The following is a 19,765-nucleotide window of genomic DNA, read 5'->3' on the forward strand; positions in this document are numbered from 1 at the left end:
CCCAGACACCTCCTCCCATACTGCACACACATGTACACAAAATAAATAAAAGATTTTTAATTGAAGAATAAAACTTCATGATGTGTAGAAAATGTCAGATTACATCCGATGACAAGAGAACTTTTGGTGATTTGGGACGGTCCTGGAAGCTGAGGAGGACAGGAAATCAGGAGTCTACAAGCTTGACTTGTTTATTTTTAATAAACAGAAATGAAATTAGAACTACAGTTTCTAGGATACATGAAAGAAGATATGTGACCAGTTCTTCAGGACGTTTGAGTTGAATGCTACATGTGTAAGGTTCTCATTAGAATACATCTGTGGGGAAATAAGATAAAATATATTGCAACCCTTACTGTTTTAAAGTAGATTGACTGTTAAAGGCAACTCGGAAGAAACTTACTTCAAAAAGGTGAGTTTGTAGCTCTAATGGAATACTTTGTCATCAGAGGAGTACCATGTTTATTTAGTCCTTAAATTTTTGTTGTTGATGTTTAATTATTTGATGCTGTCATCTGCTACCATTTAAGTCTCTGAGAAGTCAGGAGAGTAAATACCATGCTCTACTGAAAGAAACTATAAAGCATGTGGTAACTGTGATAGGAAACAAGTCTATGTAATTTAATCAATTTACTTTATCTCCCCGTATTAGAAGAGAAGTATATGAAAAACAAATATAGAGATGTTTAAATTAGAAGTTACACCATTTGTGAAACAACACAAAGTTGCTTTGCCTTGGCTGTAGGCTTTTAATAAGCTGCAAGGCTATAGAGTGGGCTTGAGGGCTTCCTGCTGTCTCCTGGTCCTCCAGTCCTCTCTCTCTTTCCTCACCCCACCTCCTCCCCCACGGTTTTCCTTTGGCAGACAGGGTCTTATTATGTAGCCAAGCTTATCCTCAAGCTTGTGATCCTCCTGCTTCAGTCTCCCAAGGACTGGGATTACAGTTACTTACCGTCTGACTCCCTTTGAAATGTACTCTTCTGCATCCTATAGATACAAAATACGTAGTGTGTACAGTTGTTGAAGTGCAAGATTATTTTCAAACCATATGATAAAAAAATAAATTATGTCAAGAATTTTTTGGGGGGAGTCATTTCCTCTTGAATTACCTAATGCATATATATTAAAGAAGACTGTGGATGATTGGAATCATTAGGAATAATTGGAAGACATTGTTTTCTGAAAACCATTTAACAATAAACCTCCTCTCCATTTCTTTTCAATTGACAAAAGAAGGCCTCATGGTTGTCTTTTTATAATATCAATAACATTTTTATAGGTAGCAATAACATTATTAGTTGGGTGGTGGCACACAAGCCAATTCTAACACTTAGGACAGAGACTGGAAGATCAAAGGGTTCAAAGCTAGCCTGGGCTATATAAGAAAACTATCTCAAAAAAAATTACTTAATTTTATCTCTTTAGGATTATTGAATACTGTTGTTTGTTTCTACTTTTCAGGAAATTACAGTTTAATATTTTATGGAATTGAAGGTTTCATCTTTCAGCCATCAACTAGAGAGCAAAGTAGGAAAGACTTGGAGAGCAAAAGAGCCTCCGTCCCACTCATCTATTTAGGGGTCGCCATGGAAATGCGTTTATTTTAATCATTTTGGAGTATGTCTATTTAAATTCCAGGTTTTCCTTGCTGCAGTGAGACTAATAGTAAGGATATCTTAAAAATAAATGTTTAGGTAGGGTCTTCAAAGAGAAACTTTTTTTTTTTTAAATCTCAACTATTATAGTGTTTTAATTGTGCATTTTTATTCCATCTCTGATTGGAATTGGGAACTTGGACAGAATAGTGAATACTCATACATGCATGCATGCTGACAGCCCCAGGAGTGAAGACAGCTAAGTAAATGTTCTTCACAAGGTTATTTGATGATGTATGCTTTAAAAACGTGGAATCAGGTCCTGAGAGATAACTCAGTGGTTGAGAGTATTTACTAGCTTCTTAGCATCCATGTCGGACAGGTCATAACCACCTATCCTATACACACATACACACGCATAAACACACACACACACACACACACACACACACACACACACTTCACAAGCACAGTAAGAGGTGATTCATGAGCTAAAATAATAGTGGCCAATTTAAAAATGCATACTAAAATCAAATAAAACTTTCACATGTGTTAACAACATTCAATTTGAGTAAGAGTTTTTTTTCTCTTAGGTTTTAAATTGTGGTAAAACTTAAAATTTCAGTTTTGTGGTACTAAATATATCCATAATGTAAATAACCACCATTGCTATCTGTCTTCATCTAGCAAAATTTGGAAGTCATTAAGACTACTGAACCTCTTCCCCATCTCCCACCCCCCCCAAAATATGGTTACTAGAAGAGTGAGCAAGCACCTTAAAAACTGGTCCCAAACTAAAATTTCTTTAGCGTTATGTTTTGTTCTAAATTTAGTGTAAATGCTCCATTGTTTTAAATATAATGATGACGCAGTTTTTTCAGTCTCAGTGTAAACATGATATTTTAGGTAGAGTCCCCGTCTTTCCCTCCCCCAGTGGCTTTTAATCCTCCAGACACATAGAAACAGCCCCACTCCCCACCCCTGCTGTGTTCCAAGCTGGACTTTTAGAGGCAAGGTTCTAGGCCATTCTGTGGTTGTATAACATGCCCCCTTTAGTTTTCTTTACAGCTTAGCCAAGGCTATTTATAGTAGGCTGTGCAACAGACTAATTGATGCTTATCTTCCTTGAACATGAATGTGTCATAGAAACTGAGAATTCAGAATGAATGTTCAGAAGCATCCTTTTCTATTAGCTCACACTTCATCATAACAAGTGCACAAAACATTCTTACTGTGCAAACAGAGTGATTTAATATTATGAATAGAGCCATACATACCCTATTTTTCCAAAGAGTAGTAATTTGTTTTTAGCTGTCTATGAATTCTTTTTTTGTTTTTGTTTTTGTTGTTGTTGTTGTTTTTGAGACAAGGTCTCACCATGTAGCAAAGGCTGGCCTGTCAATCATGATGCCAGGCCTCTGCTTCCTAACTGATGAGACTGCAGGCATGTAACACTCAGCCCAGGTTAGCAAACTGTCTGGCTGTAAAATAACATTAGTCTTCACACCCAGCTGGAACATCAAGGGAGTGTGGCCCACTTTGACAAACGATGGTAACACCTGAAGTAAAATATGGCTCCAAGTGTAGGGATGGGTCTGATGCTAATATCCTGATCCCCAATTGGTTCTTGATCTATAAGTAAAGAAGCCATGGGCCAATTGCTGGGAGGAAGGAGTAGGCGGGGCTTCGTGGTCCCCGCAAGGAAAGCAGAGGGAGAGGTCATCATGCTTCAGAGAGAAAAAAGCCAAGCATCCATGTGAGATCTCAGGTGGAGTGGCCACAGGCCACTTCTACAGGTGGGCAGTTGGAGCTGTTGAGCAGTGATGAAATGTAACTGAGCAACTAAAGTGGAGGGCAGGTGGAGAGGTGCGTAGCTAAGAGTATTGATAAGGGCATGCTTCTCCAGGCAAGAGATAAGTAGCACCCAGCAATTATGCCAAAAAGGCAAGTTGAAATTGAACAACTGTGTGTGTCTGTGTTTTTCATCCATGGACCCAATATTCTCTGGGTGGGGGCTAGGAGCATGGCCGGTTCCCTGAACTTAGTCAAGGTGGCAAAAGCTACACACAACATCCAACCTCCAAACGCAAGCTCCTTTCAATTATAATAAGACAGAGCTCATCCCGCCTAGCCTCATGAAACTACTCACACCTCTGAAGAATAGCCAGTCTTTACCCTTTTGGTTGTCCTTTCGTTTGGCAGGAGGTGGAACTCGAAAGTACCCCAGTTCTCAGAATACATTAAGAACATTTCTGTAGTCTGTTAAGAGGGCAGGTCTCACATTGAACATATTACCATAGGAAAGACACACAAGCAAAACTGTGCGTGCTTCCCAAGAAGCAAAGGAGAATGTTCTTGTCCAAATCAGGCATAGAGCTCTGGTCAGGGTAATTTTAGGAAAAAAAAAAAAAAAAAAGAGTGTAGTTTTGGAAGTGTGAAGGGTAGAATAAAATTATTTTTAAATGACTCTTTCACTGATAGAAGAATAAGATCACAAAACTGTTTAGCAGAGGTTTCTGACTCCTAGGATTCCAATACTCCAAAATACTTGTGTTTTATTATTTCTAAAAGGAAGATCAAAAGAAAGCCTAGTTACCCAGTTTTGTTCTGTAAAGGTAATTTTGTTCAGAACATTAGAATATACTGTCAGATACAGGTTTAAGAATAAATTCTTGGGGCTGGTGAGATGGCTCAGTGGGTAAGAGCACCTGACTGTTCTTCCGAAGGTCCAGAGTTCAAATCCCAGCAACCACATGGTGGCTCACAACCATCCGTGACAAGATCTGATGCACTCTTCTGGAGTGTCTGAAGACAGCTACAGTGTACTTACATATAATAAATAAATAAATTTTTAAAAAAAAAAAAAAAAAAAATTTTAAAAAAAAAAAAAAAAAAAAAAGAATAAATTCTTGTTGCTTTGTGCCTGCTCGATGTCTATACATGAAACAGGTAGAACTTAATTTTAGTATTAGAATCTTTGAAATATATTATTCTTAATATTTAATTTAAAACAACTGACTCTAGAATATGGTATTAATAAGCTTACACATGCTAGAAAAATAACCCATAATGAGGAGAACAGTCAATCAAATAAAAATGACCTTATATGGATATTCATGATGAATTTGCTGAAAGGGGCATAAAACAGTATTATAGTAATGACCTACATGTTTGAATGGCAGACATTTTCAAAAACAAAATTTTGGAGATGAAAGCTGTAATATTTGGGATGAATAAAATCAACTAACTATAATTCAGGGCATATTAGACACAGCAGAAGACTAGTGAATGTGATGACCCAGCCCCAGAAAGTCAAAGTCCTGGTCACAGAGCTGAGAAGAGAAGGCTCAGCAGTTAAGAGCCAGTACCTCTCCAGCATTCACACGGGACAGCTCACACCTGCCTAAAAACCCCAGCACTGGGAGATATGACACTTTCTGACCTCAAAGGTCACCCCCTCACTTACCCATCCACCCACCTGCACGTTCCAACTCACACAAAGAAAGAAAGAAAGAAAGAAAGAAAGAAAGAAAGAAAGAAAGAAAGAAAGCAAGCAAGCAGGCAGGCACTAATTTTTAATGACAAGAGAATCAGTGAGCCACGAGATAAATTTCCAGGGGTCTCATACACATGTGATGGGAGTGAGCAAAGGGGAAGAAACACACCCATAGAACCGAAATTTGAAAAAATATTGGCCCAATTTTTTTAATTTGCTGGAAACTACTACAACACATATTCTAAATACTCAGAAGCAGTCAGAAACTTCCCTGAAGTATATGTAACCAAAGTGTTCAGAACCAGTGATAAAGAGAAAATCTTGAGCTACAAAACCCCCAAAAGCCAAAAAACCCAAAAGTGTACAACGGCTCAGAGATAACCTATGTCTAACAATGCCTTCCTTCTAAGACCAGGAATGATGCAAAGATAGCTGTTCTTACTCAATCAGTCAAGAAACTGAAATAAATCTGATGAAATTTGTCATCTCTGAGAGTGCTCTCAGCCTCTTCATCGTCCTTCCTCCTCCCACCCCTTGTCTCAGGGAGGCAGTGGTTGGCTATGACTATAGATTAGTTTGCATGTTTTAGGACTCCATAAATGGGGAATCACGTGGTGTGTATGTGATTAGTCTGAAATTCAGTTCATCTTAGAATCAAAGTTCATGTGGAGCCATTTGATGTTCATTCCACTCTCTCTTCAGTCCCTAGGATTTCAATTTGTATATTATAGTAACTTCCACATGTTTAACAACAGGTCTGATAGCTTGCTATCAAGATTTCTTGAGTCCTGCCCCAATCACCTGAAGATATCTCTTCCAAATTATCAGCTGTTGGTGATTAACTGGTTAATTCATATTGTTGTTGCACCTACAGCCCCCTTGAGACCTCTTTTGTATTAGGAAAATTCTCTGCATGATTTTGTTGAAAATATTTTACTTTTATTAACCTAGGTTTGTTTCTTCTTCCTCTATTCCTATCATTTGTAGATTTGGTCTGTTTATAATGGCTCAGATTTCCTGGATGTTTTTAGATTTAACATTTTCGGTTCCCAATGAGACAGCAAGAGCCGTGTTCTCACTTTTTGGCCATATCAGAGAAACTTCATGTGCTATTTTCCCTGTTAGATATAGTCATTATTTGACTAAACTATAGTCAGTGTAGTGAGAATGGAATGACGTCTATTACTTTGAGACCCTTCCCTAAACATCTTTGTGGGCTGAGGGTGCAGCTTAGTTCGAACAGCAGTTTCCTTGCATGCTCAAAGCCTTGGGCTTGTCCCTAATACCACATAAACTGGCCGTAGTGGTACATGCTGATAGTCCAGGTACTCAGGGAGTTACAGGTCACCTTCAGCTATCTATCAAGTTCTAGGCCAGCCAGGGATACGTGAAACCCTGTCCAAAAACAACGAAAAGCTCTCCAAGCCTCTCCTCTCAACAGACTAGAACAGAAGATCTCAAGGAAACCTTGGAGCATTCAGTTCTAAAAGCCTCTGTGAAGAAATGCCCCCCAAACTCCATACTGACCTATTCATTTACTTCAGGAAGAAACAAATGTGAGCCATTACTTATTTTTGAGTTGATTTATCACAGCAATTAGTTTACTCTCAATGTCCCTATAGTGCACAATTTTAATGGGCACCATTTATATTATAACATGTGTGAACATATTTCCTAATTGAGGCTGTGGGTGTGTGTAAACATCCTTCCCAGGAGTTTGATACAGCATAGCCCAACTGAGTCCCACTACTCGTGGGTACTGTGGATGAGCACTAAGACGTGTAAAGGCCCTTTGTGTGTTTGTAGGAACAGACCAGTGGTGACATGGCGTTCACTAAAAACCCTAAGAGGAAGGCTGCAGTTCTGGAGGACTAGAGTTTTGTCCCCAGTGCTCACTGACCAGCTCACTGTTGTCTGTAAATCCAGTTGCAGGGAATCTGACATCTTTTCCACAGGCCACATACACTCACACATATACTTAGGAAAAATAGTTAGAAAACAAAATGTCATTTAGAAACAAAATCAAATCTTAAAAAAAAAAATCTAAGAAAATGAAATGACCAGGTCTTTTTCTTGGATTTGTTTAATATGTAACCATCACTGGTTTTGTGTCTATAACAAGTGCGTTAAGAGCCCCCTCTTCTCCAAATAGCTAGGTAGGTAAATTGGAGCATATTGCCCTCATCTATAAGGATATTTTTCTCAGCTATTCTAACAAGTTGTGCTGTGAGACTTCATCTCTTCCCTTTCTTAGCCAGCACACTGTCACATAGGACTGTGATGCCCTGGTGCAAGCCATTCTCTGCTGGAAGTCATTTGTAACTTGGATGTTCCTTCAGACTCCAAACTGACACTGGAGAGCTGCCTAGGAGCAACTTCAAGACTTAGAAACATGCTGGATGGAAAGCGTGCACTAGCACGTGCCGATGCATAGGTGTGTAAGTCAGAACACACGTTTTCAGAGTTGGTGTTCTCCTTCCATTATGGGTTCCAGTGCGGTTACCCAGGAGCCATCTGGCTGGCCCAAGAAGAGTCTCTTGCATGTTAATTTTCAGTAAAAACAGAATTATAGATTGTTCTTAAAATTTTTTTTTGCTTATGTTTTTTAGATTTATGTGTTTTGCCAACTTGGATATTAATGTACCATGTGTGTTCTTGGGGACCTTTAGGTCCCCTGGAACTGGACTTAGAGGTGGTGTAAGATCTCTTGTGGTTTCTGGGAACTAAACCTATGCTTCTACAAGAGCAATAGTACTCTTAACTGCTGAGGTGTTTCTCCAGCCCCAAGGAAATTTCTTATTACCTTCTTTATTTTGGTTAAATGTCAGCTTCAGGTAAGATACTGTGATCTGATGTTACCAGTAAAAAATGGGTTTCTTGTGGAAATAACCTCTAGCAATGCTTACCTTATAGGATTGTTACAGTTTTAGCGATTATGCTAGTGTCTAGCACTCTTCCTAATTCGTATTTTGTAAATGGTGGTCATTATAATAATATAACAGCACTAAGACCTGCCATATTCCTTTTATATTGGTATACTGTGTGTATGTCTCACATACTTGTGAGTATGGAGGCCGGAGATTGCCACTGTTTTTCTGTTACTTCTCACCTTATTCTCCTTTTCTATCTTTGTTTTGTTTTGTTTTGTTTTGAGACAAGGTCTCTCATCGAACATGGAGCTCACCCATTTAGCTAGACTTCTGCTGCTAGCAAGCACCAGTGTTCTTCTGTCTCTAGATATGCCCAGACCTTTTAAATACAGGGCTCTGAGGATTGAAGTTAAGTCTCCACGCTTTCAGGGTAAGGACTTTTACTGACAGAGCATACTTCCTCTTCCCCTACATTCTTACATAGACAGTAATCTGAAAAAAGAAAATGAAGTTAGGTCTAGTTAAGCCAAGGAGAACTTCACACGAGGAGTGGAACCAGTCCAAGAAAGGGGTAAGAGACAGGGAAAATAGGGAGTGGGTATATTACAGGCAGCAAAGCTGGAGGGGTAGAGCCATTTAAGTCTTTTAACACTGGACACGGAGCTACCAGATTCAGGGTTTGCTCTGACAGGTTTTGGACCAGTATTTTCTCACTTCACCCAGACTCTTCCCTTTTGGAACAGTAATGCGTATCCCGTGCCACCATATGTTTTAAGTATGTAATTTACTTTTTTGATGGGGGATGCAATTAAGAGATTGTCTTGAGACTCAGAAGAGGTATTGGGTTTTGTACTTTTAAACAGTTTAAACAGTGTTGAGACTGCCGCTGAAAGGCTATGGGGACTTTAAAAATGGGACTAAATGTAGTTTCCATTATGATATGGCCATGAAACTTTGGGGACAGGGCAGTAGAATGTGGTAGCTTGAATGAGCATGGCTCCTGTAGGCATGACCATTTGAATGCATGGTCCCCAGTTGGTGGGAACTGTCTGAAAGGATCTGGAGGTGTGGTCCTATTGGAGGTATATCACTGGGGGTGGGCTTTAAAGTTTCAAAGGCTTCCTTCCATCCATCCATCCGTAGTGCCTACAGTTTGAGATGTGAGCTCTTAGCTGTTCCTGCTACTTGCTTTATTTTAGCTCTACCACCATGAATTCTAGCCCTCTGGAACTCAAGCCCAATTAAGCAATTTTATGAGCTGCCTTGGTCACATGTCTTATTGTAACAATAGAGAAGTAACCATTACAAACTCTTTTCTAGGTAATTTCTTATTCAGGAATGTTTGGGAGCCCCCAGGCATATAATCCACATCTTTTCCCCCTTGTTTGTGTGGATTCATTTCTGCCCCCACCCCCAAGGTCATCTCACCCACATTTGCCATTTTTATGTTTTATATCTATGTTCTTAGGAGTCTTAGAACTTGTGTTCTGTCCCTGATACTTCTGTTGAGTTCTAGATTCTAATTCACTGGTTTGGCCAGCAACTCCACTTAAATGTAATAAAGACCTCTAAACTAGCACATTTGAGACACATCTTGTTTCTTGTATAATTCATATTTCTCTTATATCTCATCAGATGTCAGTAAGTTGCACAATTGTAGTCAAGTAGCTAGATTAAAAAGCAAGCTTGAAACCATCAACTCCTCCTTGTGGCAGTTTACTGTCACCTCTCAGCAACAACCCTCTTGAGATCTGTTTCTGTGTTGCTGTGGTTGGTGCTCTCAAAAAACCTACTTCCATGTCTCCAACAGAATTCCTTCTGTGACCCATCAGTCAAGAATAAGGAGAGGTGGAGGGAGAGTCAGGAGAGGGGCAAGAACCTATAAACATTGTTTTAGTTACAGTCCCCCAAAGGATCACCTCAGCTGTCCTCTCAGGTACAGGGTGGCAAGTGGCCAGCACCTCCCCCTCAGCTGGTACTGCCCCCTTGAATCTCTCCAGTTATTTTTCCCTCCCTGGCTTCTCAGTAGCAAGAGGAATAGTAAATGCTAACACAGGTTGCTCCATTATTTTGTCAATCTTACCTCTGACTAAATGTTTCTTCCTTCATCCCCTGCCCTGAGACAGGCACTTGGCACACTATGTGGCCCTGGCCTGTCTAGAACTTACTATGTAGACAGATTGGCCTCAGACTTGTAAGACTGTGGACATGCCAGGAAACTTGGTAGAACGGGTCTGAGTTCCCTGAAACTCAGGGTACACACCTGAGACAGTAGGCGGCTCCCTGCTCCCTGCCGAACTCCTGGCCTGGAACAGATGCCACACTTCCCACATAAGGAACTGTGACCTGTGGCTATGTAGGCCCAGAACAGAGTTCTCCATGCTAATGAGGTACCTAGAGGCCCTGCAAAAGGTAATTAATCTCTGGTCCATCCTGAGAAGTTGGTATGCATCCATTTTCCACTAAGAACAACAAATAAACAATGTGGAACCAAGGACTATCTATTTCATCTATCACGGCTGTGGGGGAGCATGGAGAAAGCCTTTGCCTAGAGAGCCATTGCCTAAATCTCCTGAAGAAGGCCTCTAGCCAATCACAGCCAAGCTAAGGATAATCACCACAGAGCTCCCAGCCCCAGTCCCAGGTTAGACTCCATCCTCAGCCCAAGGGCCCCCAACAATCCTGGCCTCCAAGCGGCCTATGGACCCCCACACTTTGTTCCTGACTCCTTTATGTGGGTCCCAGGCATTGACGGGGTGCCCAGGGGTCAGGGAATACCGGCTTCGGCTTTCCCACATCCTAGATTGTGCTTTCCCACTCCTAGAGCCATGTCTGACATTGGAATAAGTGCAGTCAAACTCCACACAGTGCGGTTCACTTCCACAGGAGCCGGTCCCACACAGGCATGGAAATTCTCCTGTTTATGTCCTGCTTCTGAGTGCTGGGACGAAAGGTGTGTGCCTCCACTCCAGGCGACATACAACTCTTTCTGCTCTGTGGCGGTTCCTATTCAGCAGAGGCACCTGCATGCTTCTCACATTTAGAACCAAACCCAAACTTTTCTATGGCCTACAATTTTTGTGATTAAACCCATCTTTTTCTCTAATCTTCCATCTTTTCCCTTTTAACTCATTTGGCTTCTTAAAAAATTACTATTATTGTTATGAGGCCTGAACCGTATGCATGGCATAGTAAGCAGGTACTACATCACCAAGCAAGATACTTCGGCTGGCTCTCCTCCCTGTCTTGCACACAGTGCTCTCCCACAGGGCCTTTGTAGACACCATTCTCTGTATCTAAGTTGCCTGGGTCTTTGCCAAGTTCACTTCCTCTCTATATTCAGGTCTCTTCTCAAAGTCAGACTTACAGCCTTCTAACAACTCGATCTAAAGCGGTGCTTCTCAGACTTCCTAATTCTGGGGCCCTTTTAATACAGTTCCTCATGTTGTGGTGACCCCCAGTCATAAAATGATTTTCCCTGCTACTCATAACTGTAACTTTGCTACTGTTATGAATTGTAATGTAAATATCTGATATGCAGAATATCTGCTGTGCGACCCCTGGGGGGTTAGACCTACAGGCTGAGAACTACTAGAAGTATCTCCTGTTTTCTAGTTTCTGATCTGGGATTGTCTCAGCCCCACTCCCTTCCACACTAATCTGTTTCCTCACTGCAATATAATATAAACTTTATAGAGGCAAAGGTGCCTGGCTCAGAGTTAAGGTACTCAGTAAGTTCCAGGAAACAGGCAGAGTTAAGGAACTGCAGGACTTGAAACAGATACTGGAGGAAATAGACCAAAGTCACTGCAAGGAAGACACTATCCAAGTGAGACAAGAAGACACAATACATAAGCACTCAGTATGTAATGCAACAAGCGAAATAAAAAATTGCATTTAAGGATGTAACAGAAGAGCAAAACTAGTGAACAAACTATCTGCAGAAAATGCTTCAACAAAATGGGCATATAACCTTCACTTTGGAGGCACACCCTGGTTAAGCTCTTTTTGTTGTCTGAGTGAGATAAGGTCCCTTGTCGTCCAGGCTGATGTTGCCCTTGAGCACCAGACCCTCCTGCCTGCACATCTTGAGACCTGGGATTCTAGACGCGTGCCCCATACTTCACTGTGGATAAGCAGATGCTCATCAGAAATGAAGGAAAACCTTTTCAGACCTCCTGACAGAAGACACAATCACTTACAAGGAAGACATCAAACTGACCTTACTCTTCCTCTGAACAATTATTCATCAGAAAATAAATTTTAAAAAATCTGCAGTTTTCATCAAAGGTAGCAGAACCCTAAACTATCACATCTAAGTGACTACCGCCCAGGAGTTAATGGGAAAAGTAATCAACAGATGGTTCAGTGGGTAAAGGTGATAGCTGCAAGCCTGATGTCTCAGTCTGATTCCCAGGATCCACAGAGTGGAAGAAAGGGAGGGGATGGACTCCTGCAAGCTATCCTCTAACCTCTACATGTGTACACGGCACGCAGAAACACATACACACATAAAAATATTATACACTATATATACCTATGGCAATAATAGCATCTGAACATAGATCAAAGCCAAATGACCAATAAAATTAAGATTACACAAAATAACTGAATATAGAACATCTCATAATCATACTTTTCATGGAGGTGATTCTAATTTTGAAATATGTAAATAATAGCACTATTTTTACTTTCAATATTTAGTAACTAAGGTCATTTGTGGCACAGAAATATTTTCCTAAATGATCAATAATTTCTCTTCAAACTCCATCCATGAATTTTTGCTCATATTCATAATGAACACATCAAGACTTATGCTTAACATAAGGACTTGCTCACATGATAAAAAATATGTATTTTAGTTGACCTTGGAAATATTCCTTTAAAAAAGTAAACAATAGGGGCTGAGGAGATGGCTCAGCAAACAAGACCATTTGCTATCCAAGCAAGAGGACCCGAGTCTGAATCTCCAGAACCACATAAAACTTGGCATGACCAGCCAGGCGTGGTGGTGCATGCCTTTAATCCCAGCACTTGGGAGGCAGAGGCAGGCGGATTTCTGACTTCGAGGCTAGCCTGGTCTATAAAGTAAGTTCCAGGACAGCCAGGGCTATACAGAGAAACCCTGTCTCGGAAAACCAAAAAAAAAAAAAAAAAAAAAAAAAACCGAAAAACTTGGCATGACCACACCCGACACCGTCTCTAACTCCCATGTTGGTAGTTGGAGACAGACATATCCTAGAACTTGCTGGCTGGCCAATCTTGTCAAAATAGCAAGCTTCAGGTTCAGTGAGAGACTGTCTCAAAAGCCAAGGAAGAGAGCAAAATAAGATGCCTAAACATTTTCTTCTGAATTCTACATGCACATGCATGGGAACATATATTACAAACACTACAAATTGTATTTTGAACCCATAGAAAGATTTCTTTAAGCCAAACACTGGTGGCGCACACCTGTAATCCCAGCACTTGGGAGGCAGAGGCAGAGGCAGAGGCAGGCAGATCTCTGAGTTCGAGGCCAGCCTGGTCTACAGAGTGAGTTCCAGGACAGCCAGGACTGCACAGAGAAACCCTGTCTCGAAAAACCAAAACCAAAACAAAAAACAAAAATAAAAAAAAAAAAAAAGAACTTTCTTTACCATAGAAAGGTAAAGAAAAATAACACAAGGAATTTGAATTCTTTTATTTAATGAACAGTTAGGCCATACTTGACTTTTAACGACATTGTTGCTTTTAGCTGTAAGTGTGGTTTGAATGAGAACCTGCCCCCATAAGCTTATCTATTTGAATGATTGGTTCCCAGTTCTTGGAACTTTTTGGGAAGAATTGGAAGGTGTGGCCTTGTTGAAGGAGGTGTGTCTCTGGGGGGTAAGGTTTGAGGTTCCAAAAGCCCAAGCTATTCCCAGTGTGTCTATGTGTCTGCCAGTCTCTCATTCTCCCTCCTCCCTGTCTCCTGATTGTGTCTCAATAATGAGTTCTCTGCCACTGTTCCAGCACCATGCCTGATTGCCTGCTGCCACGCTCCCTGCCATGATGGCCATGGAGCCTAACTCTTAGAAATTGTAAGTCAAAACTAAGGATTTTGCCTTGGTCACAGTGCCTTAACACAGTAATAGAAAAGTAACTAAGACATATCGTGGTTTGTATTTGAACCCTTAGTGTGCCAGTTTTACTGTAGGATAGTGTTATATTCTCTCTCTCCTTTCCTTTTTCTTTCTTTCTTCTTCTTCTTCTTTTTTTTTTTTTTTTAAATTGAGACAGGGTTTCTCTGTGTAGCCCTGGCTGTTCTGCAACTCAGTTTGTAGACTTGAACTCAGTTAAAAAAAGAGAAGACACTCATTAGATAGCTACTTGGAAATAATTTCCTCAATTCTTACTCCATCTGAGACATTGAGACATCAAGAACTAGATGGCCCCACTTCCAGTTCCCTTTCATGTTATTGTTTTTTGTAAAGTATTTTTTTAAATATTTATTTTTATTTATATGAGTACACTGTAGCTGCCTTCAGACACACCAGAAGAGTGCATTAGACCCCATTATAGATGGTTGTGAGCTACCTATGGTTGTTGGGAATTGAACTCAAAGACCTCTGGAAGAGCAGTCAGTGCTATTAACTGCTTGCTAAGCCATCGCTCCAGCCCTTATGTTATTGTTAATGTGCGGTAATTTGGTAGCCGGGTGCCCTAGTTAGAGTTACTATTTCTTTGATAAAAAGCAAGTTGGGGGAAAAAGGGGCTTATTTCGCTTACACGTCCACATCATAGTCCATCACTGAAGGAAGTTGGGACAGGGACTCAAATTGGGTAGGAATCTGGAGGCAAGAGCTGATGCATGATCCAAGGAAGGGTGCTGCTTCCTGGCTTGCTCCCATATTAACCCAGAATCTCAACCCACTGGGCCCATATTAATAAACTCTGGGTCCAGTTTTATGTTCTTTCCACCATTATCCCATACCCTTCAAATCCATTTCCATACATATTCTCCAGATCTCTGCCTGAATAAATTAACACTCACTCAGCTCTTTAATATTATAGCGCCCCCTCCTTATGGACTACTTCCTAGCTCCTCGCTGGGGCCTGCTTAGTCTTAACTGGCTATGGATCTAGGGGCAACTATTGGTGGGTACTGAGGGATAGCAGTAATGTCTTATCTGGCATTTTTCTCAGAGAAACTCACTGCTGGTTTACCAGACGATGAAGCATTAATTTCCCTAGTCAAAAATCAGAAAAGGCAGTATTTCAGGGGGTGGAAGAGAGGGCAGGGGTACATCTGCTGAGGCTGCAGACTTCAGGTGAGATAAAACCCTGGAGAATCTCAGGGTTCAGAGATCTCAGATTCAATAGGATCCTCCCATTCCCATACAGCTCCTCCCCTTGTTACAGGATCCATGCTTTACCAGTTAATGCCCTTACTTTAACAGCCGATATCCTCCAAATGCTATGATTTGAATTTTCACTGTAATCTGGCCAACCTTATAACAAGGGCTTCAGTTTGATTTTCTATAATGGGAGCTGTAATGACTGCTGGAGAGAAGATTCACTTCCAGGGCACACTTATAAACCTTTAGACTGCTTCTGTGCACCTGGAGCTGACCATTTTATCACTGGGTTCATTTTCCTCCAACATATTTCAAAATGCTAGATGTCGGTTAATGGTTTTGTTGTTGTTGTTGTTGTTGTTTAAATCACAGAGCTCATTCCTTTCCTTTGTCGATTTATCCAGAGATGCTAGGAGCAACCAACCCGCATCCTCATTTTTTCCAGTTTTATGTACAGACTCACCAAATCTGTTGCTTCTCACGATTGGCGAATCAAGATAATCAAATACATTTGTCTCCTTAAGCTTGTAAAATAGTTCACAACCCGGGCTTTCAGTAGTCTGAGTTTCCAGGAGAGGCTTCAGTAATTTGTTGGCAAATTAGAAAGCCTAAATCCAGATACTTTAAAACATTCATCTGTATACTTCTGCTGCTCTAGACTCACTTCTGGTACTAAAAATCTGTATTAGTCAAGGTTCTCTAGAGGAACAGATATGTGTATATATAGAATGGCTTACAGGCTGTGGTCCAGCTAGGCCAACAATGGCTGTTTACCAGTGGAAGATCCACAAATCCAGTAGTTGTTTGGTCCACAAGACTAAATGTCTCAGCTGGTCTAATGTCAGTGAAGGAACTGACTTGCTAGGAGAGCAAGAACAAGCTTCCGTTTTTCAGGTCCTTTTTATAGGCACCCAGTAGAAGGTGTGGTCCAGACTAAAGGTAGATCTTCTCACCTCAAAATATCTGGATTAGATGTATATCTTCCTATCTCAAAGATCCAGATTAGAAGTGGGTCTTCTCACTTCAGATGATTTAATTAAGAGAAAAAAAAAATCCCTCACGGGTGTTCCCAGTCATTTGGGTTTTAGTTAATTCTGGGTGTAGTTAAGTTGACAACCAAGAATAGCCATCACACCAGGGTAGCAAGCATTCCGGCATAAGGAAAAACAGCATTGCAAACCTATAGGGTAGAGTTTGGTTGACGTTGTTCCTCCTTCAGGGCTGCGTTATGTCATCTCAAAGTGTTTACTTCAGCTCCTCTGGGCTGCCTCCATGGCAGCTGTGACATCACAGAGAAGTCAGAAGGTTTGGGGCCTGATAACAAAGTATGTTAATGTAATGGGAATGCTGTGTCCATTAAAAAAAAAAAATCACTGCTGTATAAGAAACTTTAAAAAGGATTTTTTAAGAAGCTACTTCAAAAAACCCATTAAGTGATCTACAAAGGACTCATATTTTCTCACTATATGCGTGTACTTATTTTAAAGATTTTTTTGTTATTATTATTTGTATTTGTGTGTGTGCGCACATGTGCACATATGTGTGTGCAGGTGCCACAGTGGCCAGAGGTACCAGGTGCCTCTGGAATCAGAGTCGCAGGCAATTTTCTCAGCATGGGTGCTGAGAGGCAAACTCCAGTCTTTTGGAAGAGCTATTCATGCTCTTAACAGCTGAGCCATCTCTCCAGCCTTGCAATGTACTTATTTTACAATGTGTGTAGTATGAATGTATAGGGCTTTTGACTCATAAATATAATTATGCAACTATAAAAGTATTCTGAATTGCCTTTAGGAGAATATTAATTATTAAGATAGCCCAGCCACTATTTTTATCTCTAAAAGAGAAGCATATTTAATCTAACACCAAAGATACATAAATAATAGATGCTTAAGACAAACTGTAAAAGATACCAGGTTATAAAGAACATTTTATTTACTTTGATGCAAGTGTTATTTTTAGTTCTCTAGATCATTTAACTAGTAACTATTGACTTAACATTTACTGTGAGAATGGGAGAAGTACATGCAACTCTTTTTTTTTTTTTTTTTTTTTTGGTTTTTCGAGACAGGGTTTCTCTGTATAGCTCTGGCTGTCCTGGTACTCACTTTGTAGACCAGGCTGGCCTCGAATGAACTCTGAAATCCGCCTGCCTCTGCCTCCCGAGTGCTGGGATTAAAGGCCTGCGCCACCAGGCCCGGCTTAGTACATGCAACTCTTATGCTTTCTTTTCCACTAAGAGTGGAAGTCTTTTCAGTCCCATTGTTTTTGAGATAGTCATAGTCTGCAGTGCATGCTGGTCTTGAGTTCACAGTAGTCCTTCTGCCTCAGCCTCCCAAGTGGATTACAGGCACTAAGCATCATGCCTGGCTCTTTTTGGTCTTAAGAAGAAAGCAGCAGGTTTCTCTTTATAGTTCTGTAGGCCATCAGCAGGACTGATGGCCTATAGAACTATAGCCATGCACCAAGGATTAGAGCCAAGGAGAATTATAGCCATACACTAAGGACACCATTTCTTTTACTTAGCCTTGTCCTTTAAAGCCCCCTCCTGCTCCAGACTTGCACCAAGTGTGAGTGTTCCTTGGAGTTCCTGGCTAACCAGACAGCCTCCCGGTCCTCTTAGCTTGCCCCATGGCTTTAGCTACCACTTACATTTCGGTGACTTCAGAGATCCAGAGACTACACTAACCTTCCTGGGAAAGATCCCCCACAGTGTAAAAAATGTGTTTGCCCTGAGGTCCACATCTTCTCACTCACCCAAAGGCAAGACTGTGCATCCCTTGACCTTAAACAGCTAATGACTTCTGGTGGGTGCACGGCAGGTGGTCCTAACAGGTTCTTTCTTAACTCACAATCCTTTTACATCCCATCTTTCCGCCTCCCGATCCTGACAAGGCATATGTGACCAATTGTCATAGCCATCAGACATCTTCTGGAGGTTTTCCCTTCTTGCAGGTTTTGAGCTGAGCCATCACAAAGCAGAGAAACCCTTTGAAATTCTGTGCTAAGTTTTCTGTTGACTTGTAGGAGGAAAAAACAAACCACCACCACCACCCATTGCTTTTTCCCCCCCTCAAAGCCTATCTGTTCATCCTTAAAGTCTAAAAACCAAAAATGTCCATTCAGGTACAAATACAAATTCTTCAGCACGATTATTCTGAATAATGAAGGCCCTGACCATCTGTCCAGCTTCCTTGTTACCCCTTTTCAAGTCCCACCCAGCACCTGTACCCACATCTATCTTGCAGGCCCCAGTGTGTACTCTGTAGTCTTTTGGACACTTTTATTCTTAGCTGACCCAACCACCATCTTTCTTTCAAGAGACACCCCAGGTGACACTACCTATGTAAAGCTGTGGAGGCTAAGAGAGCTCACTCAACTCTTCCCACCCGACAGAAGACCTCACAATCTTTCTCATAGCATATGCCTCTTGGATTTCTAAAGAGGAGGCTGAAGGAGTGTGGGAATGTAAAAATTACAATCATAAAACCCCCAACAAGCAATAACGTAGGAGGGGCATATTTACACACCAGGGAAGAAAAGCACACGTTTTTGTTGTAGGGAAGAAATTGGGTGATAAACATGAAATTTATAATCCCCACCAGACGACTTTTGACACTAAATATCACACATCCCTTGCTGTTACAGAATATAGTGCAGGGACTTTGTCAGCATTTAGTTTTCCCTTATATCATTCTCTCTAGTATGGTTATTCTATGCTGCAGGTGTCTGGGAGAGACGCTGGATCTCTACTCTCCTGGTTCAGTAACCTCCACCCAAAAGCCAATTAATGGTCATGACAGTCCCCGAATTCTCCATCTACTCCGGAAATGTTCCACTTTCACTGTTCTAAGTCTTCTCCTGAGCAGTGTCTTACAACACAGATTCTAAGAACCAAGTATTTTTCTTTCCGAAGACTTTACATTGTTGCTTCTTAATAGATCTTTGCTATAATAGGGCGAACCGATCCCAGCGAAGCGTATTTCCCTGCTCTTAACTCATCTACCTATAAATAGCGCCGCTCACCGAGCTGAGTCACCAAAACCCAGAGTTTACTCAAAATAGCTCTTAAGGACTGCTGGAATCGAGTCGCTCCAGTGGTGACAGATTGACCACACACCCATCAAGCTGGGCCATGGACCAGAGCCATAGAACTGGCTCCTAACCACCAGGCGCCCAGAGGGCTAGTCAGGCGAGTAAGACCCTAGTCACTGGGATCTCGAAGTCTGGACGCAGGAACCAGCTAGTGGCCGGACTCCGCCTTGACCGAACAGAATCCTCCCCGCCCTTTGGAGCTGGGAGCCGCGGGGGGCCCGGTCCCCGGCACCGCCCTCACCCACTGCACACACAATGGGGTGCCTGGCTCGAGCTGCAGACCTAGCCCCCACTGCCCGACCCTCGGTTGTCGCCAAAGAACCTGATGACCTCAGACTATTGCCCACCCTCACAAGGGTGCAGAGGCTTGGGAGCAAGCAGCTTGCGGGGGGG

At 41.5% G+C, this 19,765-nt stretch overlaps 1 long non-coding RNA gene across 1 annotated transcript in view; it reads right to left on the reverse strand.

Annotated features, from left to right (window-relative positions):
• Window positions 1-19,765, reverse strand: part of LOC110325192 — a 50,002-nt gene that overhangs the window by 29,173 nt on the left and 1,064 nt on the right. The window lies entirely within an intron of this gene.

The sequence above is a fragment of the Mus pahari genome, chromosome 8, assembly GCF_900095145.1.
Source record: "Mus pahari chromosome 8, PAHARI_EIJ_v1.1, whole genome shotgun sequence".
Classification (NCBI taxonomy): Eukaryota; Metazoa; Chordata; class Mammalia; order Rodentia; family Muridae; genus Mus; species Mus pahari.